The sequence below is a fragment of the Enhydra lutris genome, unplaced genomic scaffold, assembly GCF_002288905.1.
Source record: "Enhydra lutris kenyoni isolate GAN:26980312 unplaced genomic scaffold, ASM228890v2 scaffoldscaffold15, whole genome shotgun sequence".
NCBI lineage: Eukaryota > Metazoa > Chordata > Mammalia > Carnivora > Mustelidae > Enhydra > Enhydra lutris.
Window position 1 is genome coordinate 10,282,190 of NW_019154099.1, and position 12,572 is coordinate 10,294,761.

Genomic DNA, 12,572 nt, shown 5'->3' on the forward strand with positions numbered 1-12,572 from the left:
TTTTGTTGTTGTTTAATTTTAAATTATGGTAATTAACATGAGCTGAATAATGGTTTAATCAAGGTAGATCTTGCTCCTTGGCTCCACGTCCCTCCTTTTTCTATACCTCTCCTCTGTTTTTACCTGTAGATTTGCATGTTTGACCTAGCAGAATAATTGGGTCCACAGCAACATGGGCGTGCCTCCCTTAGAAACATTTAGTTTCATGTATGACTCATAGGCTGAAGCACAGACACCACTTCCCCAATCTACAGGAGCCATTTTAACAGCATAAAACTTGCCGGATTGCTTTTTATTTTCAAGCCCAAAGACAAAAAGAGAACGGGAATATTTGAAGGTAACTTATTATGGTTTCGTGTGTTTGCTTCTGGCTGTTTCCTGAGCTGGTAAATGGAGGGTGGCTCTTACCTGTCGAAGAACATGGCTGAATGTGTTCTTTAACTCTCTGAAAAAATGTGTGTAGTCAGTCACATGCCTGATTGCACTTAACTGTGAGGGGGAAACAAAGCATTCAAAATCTGGAAAGTTTTAGATCTTCCTGGAAAAGCATTTTTTTATGTGTTACATGATTTTTCTTTCTTTCTTTCCCTGTGTGACTTGAGAATAAAGGAGACTTTCTTTCTCTTTCATACCACAAAACAAACTTCGGTCAAATTTTCATTTTAAAAAATCTAATTGTATTTGTGGGGATAGAAAGTTAGAGTTAAGTAAGCTGTACAATTCATGTGTGATAAGGGTGTTAAAAAAATTCAGAGACACTGGTTTTATTTTGGCATTTTGGTTAAAGGGGAGTCTGGGGACAACTTAGCCATAGGTGTTGCTCATTGATTGTTGTGTCCTTTTCTTAAGTTAATGAAACTACACTAAACCTTACTTTTTCAAAGCTAAGTAGAAGTGTAAGGAAAATGAATAGTCATTTAGATAATAAGTAAAAGTGGTCATTAAATAAAGAGGTAGAAAAATAGGACAGTTCATTTACTGTTAGAAAAAAATAGTAAAGTTTTATAATTCACACTGGAAACAACAAGCGCAGATGCATGATGAACTTCTGAGGAAACATGTAGCATTTCAATTTGTGTATAAAGAAAAGGTAAAAAAGAGTACTGGCCTGCCTTCTATATTGCTTTTCTTAAAATTTGTTTCTTTTGAAGAAAAAAAGTAATACCTTTTGTGTGAAAGAAAAGATTGCTCAGTCTTTTTCTGGAGTATTTATCATCATTGAAATTATGAAGTTTTCTGGCTAGCTTATATTCTGGTGTGCCTTGAAGTTCTAGGTCCTCTGAGAAGCTGAGTGCAATAGTATTTTACTTATGAAAGCTATTTATGAAATTAAAATTTGAATGAAAGTAAAATTTGAATGTTCAGTGATTATGAGTAACATTTTTGGAAACCAAAAGTCATATTATTGACTATAACAATATTTAGCTAGTTCTTTGGAAATTTGCTGTTCTTAACTTTCTAAGCGCTTGAAGACCCATGAGATAAAAGGGAGGGTATAAAGGTTATTTATTCTCTTGGAAAGGATCATTCTATTAACAGATCTGAATTTTGTGTTTTTGCAGGAAAGGCATAGCAGACATTTTACCAGTTCAGCTCTGAGCCATTGGCTATCATCTTTGTTTGCATCTTGCAGGTTTAATAAACCTCTGAGTAAGTAGAGGCTGTATTTACTTCTACTTTGGTCTGTGTGAAAAATCTAATGACACCTTTTAGCCTTTTTTTTTTCCTTTAAGTTTTTTTAAAAGCCAGTGAAAAAGGAAAATAAGTGGTGGAAAGCCATAAGAGGAAAATCTAGCCGCACACAAGTAACTATGTAAATTAAGATTTTATTTAGAGAGAAGTAAGAGAATTTAGTTTCTTAAAATTAAGGGACTGTTATAATTTAAATAAAATTGGTCATATGTTTCAGTCTCTTACCCATGTGACAAAGACTGAAGTGGGACTTCAAGGAGATGGGAAAGGGAAAAAACAAAAAAAGGAAAAACAAAACAAAACAAAACAAAACAAAAAAAGCATGGAAGCAAAGGAAGGCCAGAACAAGTTACTTAGTAGTCTTCTTCCCATTCTTTTCCTTTCATAAGGTTGAATATAAGTTTAGATTGAGTCATCAGAATTAAACTTAGAATTACCTATTCAGAGAACCGGAGCACTGAAAAAGACTGAAGATCTCCCAGCGGCCTCACTTTCATAGATGAAGATATAGTGGCTGGAGGGGTCTTGTGACTTGCTCAAGGTCGTGCAGCACTTAGTGGCGGGGCTCCCCTCCTGGAGCCGCTCATGCTAGCCCACACTAACAAGTGATGCTTTGTTTGAAACGGGCTTTATTAAGAATAAATAAAACCTTAATTAAGTTGCTTGGTGATAATTTTGGTAGTGAGATGCAACCAAATGATTCTGAAAATGTGTTCAAACAAGTTTCCTTTTTCGTCAGAGAGAAGATGATGCATTTGTTTAATTTCTACCACAGCTTGTTTTCATTACTAGAACTTTTTCATAGTTGAAGCATTGTTTATGACATTGCTTGTTTAAAATGGGTCTAGGGGAGATGGAAATATAAGGAGTTGGGAATTTACTTTGAACTTCTAGATACAAAGACAGGTTTATTTTCTGTCTTAGTTCTATCTCCTGTTCTTTTAGGAAGGCAAATACTATTTTAATATGATGTCTTATTCTGTTAAAGTCCCTGTGTGTGTGTGTGTGTGTGTGTGTGTGTGTGTGTATGTGTGTGTGTATGTAAAACTTTGCATATGAGTTTACAAAATCTAGACGTCTCGAAATTCTGACATTATACTCATTTTGAATTGAAACTTTCCAGAATTAGTAATCTCATTCCATTTTTTGGTCATATCTTCTCCTTCTTTGAGAGTGTACTGTATATACTAGGCACTTTTTAAAAATCTTTTGGTCATATAATATCTTTGTTAATGTTTTGATGTGTTTTATTGGGGCGGTTGAAATTTACTTTAGATCTTCTTTGTTTAAGTCTGAAATTTGGGGGGTTTTTTGTTTTTTTTTTTTAAAGATTTTATTTATTTATTCGACAGAGAGAGATCACAAGCAGGCAGAGAGGCAGGCAGAGAGAGAAGAGGAAGCAGGCTCCCTGCCGAGCAGAGAGCCCAATGCGGGGCTGGATCCCGGACCCTGGGATCATGACCCGAGCCGAAGGCAGAGGCTTTAACTCACTGAGCCACCCAGGCGCCCCTGAAATTTGGTTTTTTAAAATCACTCTGCATGTAACTATTGAATCTCCCAAGTCCCCTAAACCAATTCATTATCAGACCCCCCACAATGTGGTTGTCATTGTCCTAAAGAACAGACAGCACAGCAGTGGCTAGAAAACATGGGCTCTCTCCTCACAAACTTAGATTTTTTTTTTTTTAAGATTTTTTTTTTTATGTATTTATTAGAGAGGGAGAGAGAGAGAGAGCAAGAGAGCACAAGCAGGGCCAGGGGCAGATGGAGAAACAAACTCCCCACTAAGTGGTGAGCCAGACATGCGACTTAATCCCAGGACATTGGAATCATGACCTGAGCCAAAAGCAGACACTTAACCACTGAGCTGCTGAGCCACCCAGGTGCCCCACAAATTTAGATTCTTACTGGGAAAATAGGGTGTGATAGCAGCAGGTTAACTAAGAGTGGAACCAAATCACTGAGAAGTTTCATTTGGTTCAGACTATTTGCCTAGAGGTGAAACATGACTGAAACTTACAATAGGACAGAGTATGGAGCTTTAGGAATTATTAGTATTGAAAAGTGAATAGCATTTGCCTACGTTAAGAAGAGTGTCTTCACCAAAAAGAATAAGTATGTAAGCTTTTTGAGGTCAGAGAGGTTTCATTTTATTTTCCTGTCTTTTTGGAACTTTGACAGAAGTAGCAAGCCATATGAATACAGTTATGATTTGCTGACCCTCTACTACTCGGTTGGGCAGATTCTGCTAAAATTAGGGGTGGCTAACCTTTAAAAGGCATGTGGCCCTCAGCTTCATCTGCCTGATGTCTGCACATCATAACCATTCAAAGAAAAAATGGAACACCTACCTGGTAGTAAATGTTTTAAAGCAGTAATCTTCAACCTTTGGTGTAACAGCGAATCACCTGGTTCCAGCCCCAAGATTCTGATTCATTAGGCCTAGGGTTTGGCTTATCAGTGAGCATTTTTAATAATTACCCTAGATGATTGTGGTGCAAGTGCTTGTGTAGACCATACTTTCAGAAAAAGAGTACACGTTTAGGAGGAGCAATCAATCACTTACTTTGCGGTTTAATATTTGAATTTTTAAGCAACAGGGATGTTTTGAAGCCTGCAGCCTCTGGTAAGTCAAGAAAGTGACTGGAGTAATTTATTATCAATATTAGAACTTACTAAAATTCCTTCTCTACCCTAGTTATTCCTTTCTTTATTTATCTGCCTCTCTAATTCTGCTTTTCTTCCTCTCACTCCCAAACCCACCACTGTATTGACCACAGTAAATAATTAAGCTACTTATTTTTTTTTCCAAATGTAATTAGCCTATTCTTTATCTCAGTGAACCATGGCTCTCCCAGTGTTAGTTTTTTTAGTACCATCTGGTACTTCTCTTCATTCCCTTATCCTTGGGTTTTTAGACAAAACATTCCTTTCCTGATTTAAGGTAGGATTTATAGCCTTTGAAAATCCTTTTCTTCTGGGAAATACACTATTATTATTTGCAGTTGTTTGAGGCTGGGGAAAAGGTTGTTTTGTTTCATTTTTAAATACATGTGATGCTTGGATTTGATTTCTGAGGCTTCTTTGGACATTTAACTCCATCACTGGTAGCATATTTGTAGGTTTTACCTTATATTACATCCCATCTAATGGGACATAGGTGTTCTCACAGACTCTTATAGAGAAGGGAAGAACAGTCCATCAGTTGAATGGTCTGAAAATAATTATTGTTTCCATTGTTTGGCCAGGGTATTTTGTTCTTTTGCTTAGGAGATGCTTCATATGTATGGTAGAAATTGAATTAGTAATAGCATTGAGTCAGCTGAAGTGATAAGGGCAGTTTTGACTGTTGGAGCAATCTCTTTCTCCCATTACTCTGAAAATCTACTGAAGAGAAAGTTTTTTTGTGTCACCTCTATCTTTGTGTCTTGTCAGATGGTCGGTGTATACTAGAGTAAAAGTTGCTCTTGATCTGTACTACAAGTTGAGGCATTTCACCCTTTATGAAAAAAATAACTTGGGTGCTATTTGCTTTGTTAGCAGAGAGGAAGAAATTAGGCACCTGAGCTTTGGTTGTACAGATTTCTGTGCAAAAGCATTTTTATTTCTTCTCTACCAGTTGTAAATATCTGAATCAGGAAAACTCTTCCTAAACTTCTCTTCTCTCACCCCTGTAGGAATTCAGAACTTTCCCTTTATCTGCCCTTTAATTGCTGAGTAGTAGGTGTCCGCTCTTTTTTGTCTCTGTACTTTACAGCCTGAATTAATTGCTACCGTAAAAAAAAAAAAAAAAAGCAATATGAATGCCTTCTAGAGTTTGTTTGAAGACTGATTTAAGAATTTTTATATTAAAAAGTTAATGAAGTGATATATGCACATGATGTTTAAAATCTGTAATGAAAAGCAGCCTCCCTCCTTTTCCCTTTACCTGCTGCCCAGAGGCAGCTACTTCTTTGAAAAGTTTTTAGTTTTGTTTTGTTTTTTAATTTGTTTTCTTGGCTCTATCCTTGTCTAATTTTCTCCCCCATATAATAGAAGTTCTTCAAGGTAGCAGGAACTAGTATGACTTTACAAGATAAAAAGTCATGTAAAGTTCATTGTCTGTGTGATGGATGCCCAGTCATAGAGTGGGCATTGTGTTTGTGCAAAGTTGTATGGTATAAAAAAAAGAATCAAGGAAAATTTGTTATTTTTTGTGTTTTAGGAAACAGTCCTATGAACAATGAAACTAAAACTATAAATATGAAGTGTTGAATTAGTAACTGTTTATGTGCATCTTTTTTTTTTAATATCAAAATACTAAATGGAAGCTTAGTATTGTAATGGGGCAGTTCATTCTCTTTTTTGTTCTAAAACTGAATTATAGGGGTGCCTGGGTGGCTCAGCGGGTTAAGCCTCTGCTTTCAGCTCAGGTCATGATCCTGGGGTCCTGGGATCGAGCCTGGCATTGGGCTTCCAAATCTTTAAAAAAACAAAACAAAACTGAATTGTACATGTAGGAGAATATATAAAGCATATGCAGTTTGAATATAATTACAAAGTGTTTGCCTATTACACAACAACCGAGGTTAAGAAGTGGGCTTATTGTGTTAGAAGTCCCCTGCTGCTGCCCCATGTTTGTGTCTTCTTAAAAATAATTACTATCTTGACTTTTGTGAACACCTTTTCATTAAATTTTTACCCCTTAGAACTTCATGTAAATGCAGTCACACCATATATATTCTGTAGTGCCTTGCTTCTTTCATTCAACTCTGTGAGATTTATCTTAATTAATTTTAATTGCCATGTTGTAGTCCATTGTCTGTCTAGACCAGAATGTATTTACTCTCTCTTGTTGATGACATTAGATTACTTCCAGTTTGGGAACATTCTTGCACATGGTTCATGGAACATATGTGCCAGAGTTCTCTAAGGCAGTATCATCACATTGAGGTATGAGAACTGTTTACAAAGAGTATGGAGAGAATGGATAGTTCAAGATAATTTAGAGTTCTTCATTACTTTTCCTAGGAACAGAGGCCTGCCATTGATGCCTTCTTACCCATTCAGCATCTTAGCATGGTTTATTGTCCTGGGGGGTAAAATCCTTGAAGACCCTAAACAGATGGGCAGTTGATGCATTTCAGAGTAAGTTGTAGATGTCAACATATTTGACTACTAAACAGTTTACCATGCCTGTCATTTATTAGAGTTATTTCAAACAATTTTGAGTTAAATTCTTAATAGAATAAATACAATATAGTCCCAATTATGTACATAAAAATAATGTGATTATTGATACATATGTATTAAAGCTATAAAAATGTGGATAGATAGGGGCAACATCAAATTTAGAATAGTTGGGAGGATAAAACGAGATTAGAGAGGTATATATAGGAGGTGTTAGCTATATGTGACTTTTTTCCTTAAGAATCTGAAACAAATTATGGTAAAATATTAGTGTAAATAAAGCTGGATGATGGCTAGATTAATGCATTCTCTTTCTCTTTGGTTGACCTATTTAATAATCAGTTTTGCTATGTAAGAGCTAGTTTATTTTTGCCCCACATTTATAAATAACTGAGAAATAATGTTTAATTTGCTGAGGAACAGAAGGTTGATTTTTTTAAATGTTGAATAAATTCTACATCATAAAATATGTTAACTGCCTGCTTCAGTTAAAGATTAGCTCAATTCAGAACAAAGTTGTAAGACTGTCCCGTATAACTAGTAAGATGACTCTAGACTACTTCTGATGGATAACTTCCAGTTGAGATCCATTAAGAAGTTGGAGTTATAGTTTGCTAGAAATAATTCCATATTTAGAATCATCACACATTCAAATATTATTCAGAAACACATTTCAGGGGTGCCTGAGTGGCTTAGTCAGTTAGGCATCTACCTTTGACTCAGGTCATGATCCCAGGATCCTGGGATTGAGCCCTCCTTCTGGCTCCTGGCTTGGCGGGGAGTCTGCCTCTCCCTCTTTCCCACCCTCCACCATTTTTGTGCATGCCTGCTTGCTCTCTTTCACATAAAACCTTTACAAAACACATTTCAGAACAAAAAGATTCATAGGACATACAAAATTGATAGAGTATTAATTGACACTATTGATAAACTTCAGTAAGCTGTTACCCCAAATTAGATTTATTGATAGAATCAATGTTTTTTACTTGCTTCCTTAAAATTCTTACAATAACGATAGCAATTCCTCTATCTTTGTTGATTCTTTGTTGTTGTTATAAACTCAGTGTGGAATCTCTGTATGTAAGGTTTCCAAAATTTAATAATATAATTGGGGTATTTGCCATTAAAAAGTGAAAACAGAGATCTTAATCCATGTTTTTGCTTTCATAGTAATCTTTTGGCTCTCTTTTACAAGATTTTCCCCACAATGGGGGTGCCTAGGTGGCTCAGTTGGTTAAGTGACTGCCTTTGGCTCAGGTCGTGATCTCGGAGTCTTGGGATTGAGTCCCGCATCAGGCTTGCAGCTCCACGGGGAGTCTGCTTCTCACACCCTCACTCTTTCTCTCTCAAATAAATAAATGAAATTAAAAAAAAAAAAAAAAAGGATTTTCCCCACAGTGTATGTATAAGTAGTGGCCGAGATGACAGGGATAGAGAAGAACAAATGGAAATAGAAGTCCTACGATTTTATAGTAAGAAGGATTCTTATAAGTGATGTAGTTCAGGAGTCTCCTGAGCTTTTTTTTTTTTTATTAAATTCCTTTTCAGTCTGTATAATTTACTGATTCATTCAACAATTATTTATTATCTGTTAGGCATTATTCTTGATGTTGGGGAATATATCAGTGAATAAAACATAGAATTCATAAATTATATATATATATATATATATCCTGTTAATTGACTTCCACTTAAAATGTATTCTAATTAGATTAAAAGATTAGAGAAAGTTACAGATGAATTAGATTAGTGATCCTCAAAGTGAAGAAAGCATTCTAGAACTTATATTTTTAACAGCTTTATTTTACCAAGGGAAAAAAAAGTGTATCCCACAGAGCTTTCTTTTCAATATACCAGTCTTCTGAGAAAGGATCCCTGTAAAGGGCATTTAATAAATAATAATAGCCCATGCTTGTAAAGAATTTATTTGTTGACAAATATAACCATGGAAACAAAAGCTCTTTGTCTAGTCAATAACTTTTAAGAATATAAATGGGTCTTGACACCAAAAGAATGTTGCATGATTACAAACCAGTGTTTTAAATAACATTCTTAACAGAATTTTTTTCCATCCTTTTTTTTTTTTTTTCTTAATTTTATTTATTCATTTGAAAGAGAGAGAGAGAAAGCACAAGCAGGGGGAGAGGCAGAGGCAGAGGCAAAGGGAGGAGCAGACACCCTGCGGAGTGGGGCTCTATCCCAGGACCTGAAGAGCATGACCCAAACGAAAGGCAGACACCCAACCATCTTAGCCACCCAGGCACCCTTTTTTTCCATTCGTAAATTTTATTTAGGAAACTATGGTTAAATAACTTGCCTAAGATTGGATAATTTAATAGATTACTGGTACTTATAGCATTTGATTTAATCTTTTTTCCTATTGATAATAAAGTGGAGCTTTACATAAATTAAATCAGAGTTTTTAAAAAATCTCAAGTCTTCTAAACTAGAGCTAGAACAAAACCATTAGTTTGGAGATTTTTTCCCAATAATAAAGACAGTGGATCACTTTTGCCATATATTTATCTGTGTCCCTCCAAGTTCCTTCCACAAATAACAGCAAAAGTCACTAAAATCGGGGAGAGTATTGGGGCACATGGTGGCTCCATTGGTTGAGTGTCTATCTTTGGCTCAGGTCATGATCCTAGGGTACTGGGATAGAGCCCCAAGCAGGGCTCTGCTCAGCAGGGAGTCTGCTTCTCCCTCTGTCTCTGCCCCTCCCCTTGCTCCTGCTCTCCCTCTTTCTCTCTAAAATAAATAAATAAAATCTTTTTTAAAAGCTGGGGACAGGCACCTGGGTGGCTCCGTTAACTAAGCTACTGCCTTTGGCTCAGGTCATGATCCTGGAGTCCCAGGATGGAGTCCCACGTTGGGCTCCCTGCTCAGTGGGGAGTCTGTTTCTCCTTCTGACCCTATCCTCTCTCGTGTGCTCTCTCTCTCTCTCTTTCTCTCAAATAAATAAATAAAATCTTTTTTAAAAAGTTGGGGAGAGTATTATTTATATTTAATACATTGTAAATTATTAATTACAGTGATTATTAAATATGTAATATATAGTTAATATACTTATGTTTAAATTATTATATTTAATGTTAAAATATTAAAGTTGCGGGGTGCCTGGGTGGCTCAGTGGGTTAAAGCCTCTGCCTTCGGCTCAGGTCGTGATCCCAGGGTCCTGGGATCGAGCCCTGCATCGGGCTCTCTGCTCAGCAGGGAGCCTGCTTCCTCCTCTCTCTCTCTCTCTGCCTGCCTCTCTACCTACTTGTGATCTCTGTCTGTCAAATAAAATAAAATCTTTAAAAAAATATTAAAGTTGCTAGTAAAGGAATGCAAATTAAATGAAATTACTTTTGCCCATCATATTGACAAAAATCAAAGTACTGTGGGATAGTGAGAACACCATTAAATGTATCTGCATGTAGTGTGTTGATAGCAGTATTAATCAAAAAGCCTTCTGGAGAGCAATTGACTTACATTAAATGCTTTGAAAATGTACCTGTCTTTTGACATAATAATCTCAGTTATAGGACTCTATCTCAAAGAAAATTTAAGGATGGGAACAGAGATGAAACTGTGAAAATACTTGAACCACTGGTTTTTAATAGCACAGCAGTTTATAAATTTTATGCCCTATCTCCTCAAACTTTGTTTTTTTTATACTCTTAAAAATTACTGAGGATCCCAAAGAGCTTTTATTCATGTGAGTTACCTTTATCAGTATTTACTAATATTAGAAATTAAAACAAAACTTAAAAATAGTGATACATTAATATCCTGAAAAATAATAAACTCATTACGTGTTAACTTAGTTATTTTTATAAAAGACAAGTGTGTTTTCTTTTTTTTTTTTTTTTAAGATTTTATTTATTTGACAGATTGCAAGAGAGGCAGGCAGAGAGAGAGGGGGAAGCAGGCTCCCCGCTGAGCTGAGAGCCTGATTCGGGGCTCAATCCCAGGACCTTGGGATTATGACCTGAGCCGAAGGAAGAGGTTTTAACCCACTGAGCCACTCAGGCGCCCCAACAAGTGTATTTTCAAAAACAAAAACTGTATTGAAAGGAGTGCAAATCTTTATTTAATCTTTGGCTTAACAGAAGATAGCTAGATTTTCATATCTGCTTCTGCTGCAATATACTGCTTTTGTTGAAGAATGTGAAGAAAATTTGGCCTAATACAGATTTCTAGTTGGAAAAAGGGATGTATCTTTTTCTTTTTAATTTTTATTTATTTTTTAATTTTCTTTTCAGTGTAACAAAATTCATTGTTTATGTACCACACCCAGTGTTCCATGCAATACGTGCCCTCCATAATACCCACCACCAGGCTCATCCAACCTCCCCCACCCCGCCAAGGAGATGTATTTTTTTTCTTTTTTCTTTTTATTTATTTTTATAAACATATAATGTATTTTTATCCCCAGGGGTACAGGTCTGTGAATCGCCAAGTAAGGAGATGTATTTTAATAGCCGCTTCAGGTAGAGGTTTTTACTTTGATACTACACCAAAACTCAACAAATGCTAATTTCTTAAAGGTTAGTGCAGAAGGGAGTCTGAAATCCTATCGGTGAACTTTTGACAGACAAAATCCATTTGTCTGTCTTGCACTTTGATGAATTAATGTTTTCCTGAGATAATATTCTATAACCTCATTCATTGATCATCTGAATATTCCAAATGTTGACCTGATATTTTTAAAAATCACATTTTTAAATATTATACTAGTCTTATCAAAAAGTCTTTTAAGTATTAGAAAGCTAATAAGCCCAAAGTAGTGTACATAAATTTTCTAAAATTCTGATTTTCAGTTGAAAGCTTGCATTTATCATTGGTGACAATTGCTGTTAGTTGTTTTCCCTGAAGTGACAGGGTCACTTTATTCATTTTTGGGAACTCGTATACCAGATACCCAGTTATGAATAATAAGTAGTTCTTTGAAGTAAAAATGGTGTTCCATGAAAAAAGCAGCTGGTTTAGCTCACAATTAAAGTAATTAGTGGAGAGCCTGGCTGGCTCAGTGGGTAGAGCGTGCAACTCTCGTCAGGGTCATGAGTTCAAGTCCCAGGCACCACACTGGGCATGGAGCCTACTTTAAAAACAAAAGACAAAAAAGCAAAACAAATAATTGGTGCTTTTGGTCAAGACAACCATTCTGTTTTAGATTGTGTACTTCTCATTTTATCACTCACAGTGCTAAAAAGGCATGTATTTAATGGTTGAAATTTAAGAAAAGAAGTAGTTTTACTCTTCATCAAGAACATTCTTTTTTTTTTTTTAAGATTTTATTTATTTATTTGAAAGAGAGAATGAGAGAGACAGCACGAGACAGGCTAGGGTCAGAGGGAGAAGCAGACTTCCCACTGAGCAAGGGAGCCTGATGCAGGTCTTGATCCCCAGAACTCCGGTATCATGACCTGAGCTGAAGGCAGTTACTTAACCAGCTGAACCACCCAGGCACCCCTTCATCAAGGACGTTCTTTTTTTTTTTTAAGATTTTATGTATGTATTTGAGAGAGAGACACTGGGAGAGAGCATGAGAGGGGAGAAGGTCAAAGGGAGAAGCTGACTCCCTGTGGATCTGGGAGCCAGACGTGGAACTCCATTGGGGACTCCAGGACCAGGGCCTGAGCTGAAGGCAGTTGTTTAATCAGCTGAGCCACCCAAGCGTCCCCATCAAGGACATTCTTAAATGAAACTGCCTTCTTTTAAATGTG

The 12,572-nt window shown here is 36.2% G+C and overlaps 1 protein-coding gene across 1 annotated transcript in view; it reads left to right on the top strand.

The window, feature by feature from the left end:
* The first annotated feature begins 223 nt into the window (after positions 1-223).
* The window catches only part of LOC111146960 (E74 like ETS transcription factor 1), a 79,182-nt gene continuing 66,833 nt past the window's right edge, over positions 224-12,572 (top strand). The window contains exons 1-2 of the mRNA XM_022502722.1: positions 224-337; positions 1,563-1,650. The gene's annotated coding sequence lies outside the window, so the exon portion shown is untranslated. The remainder of the gene's footprint in view (positions 338-1,562; positions 1,651-12,572) is intronic.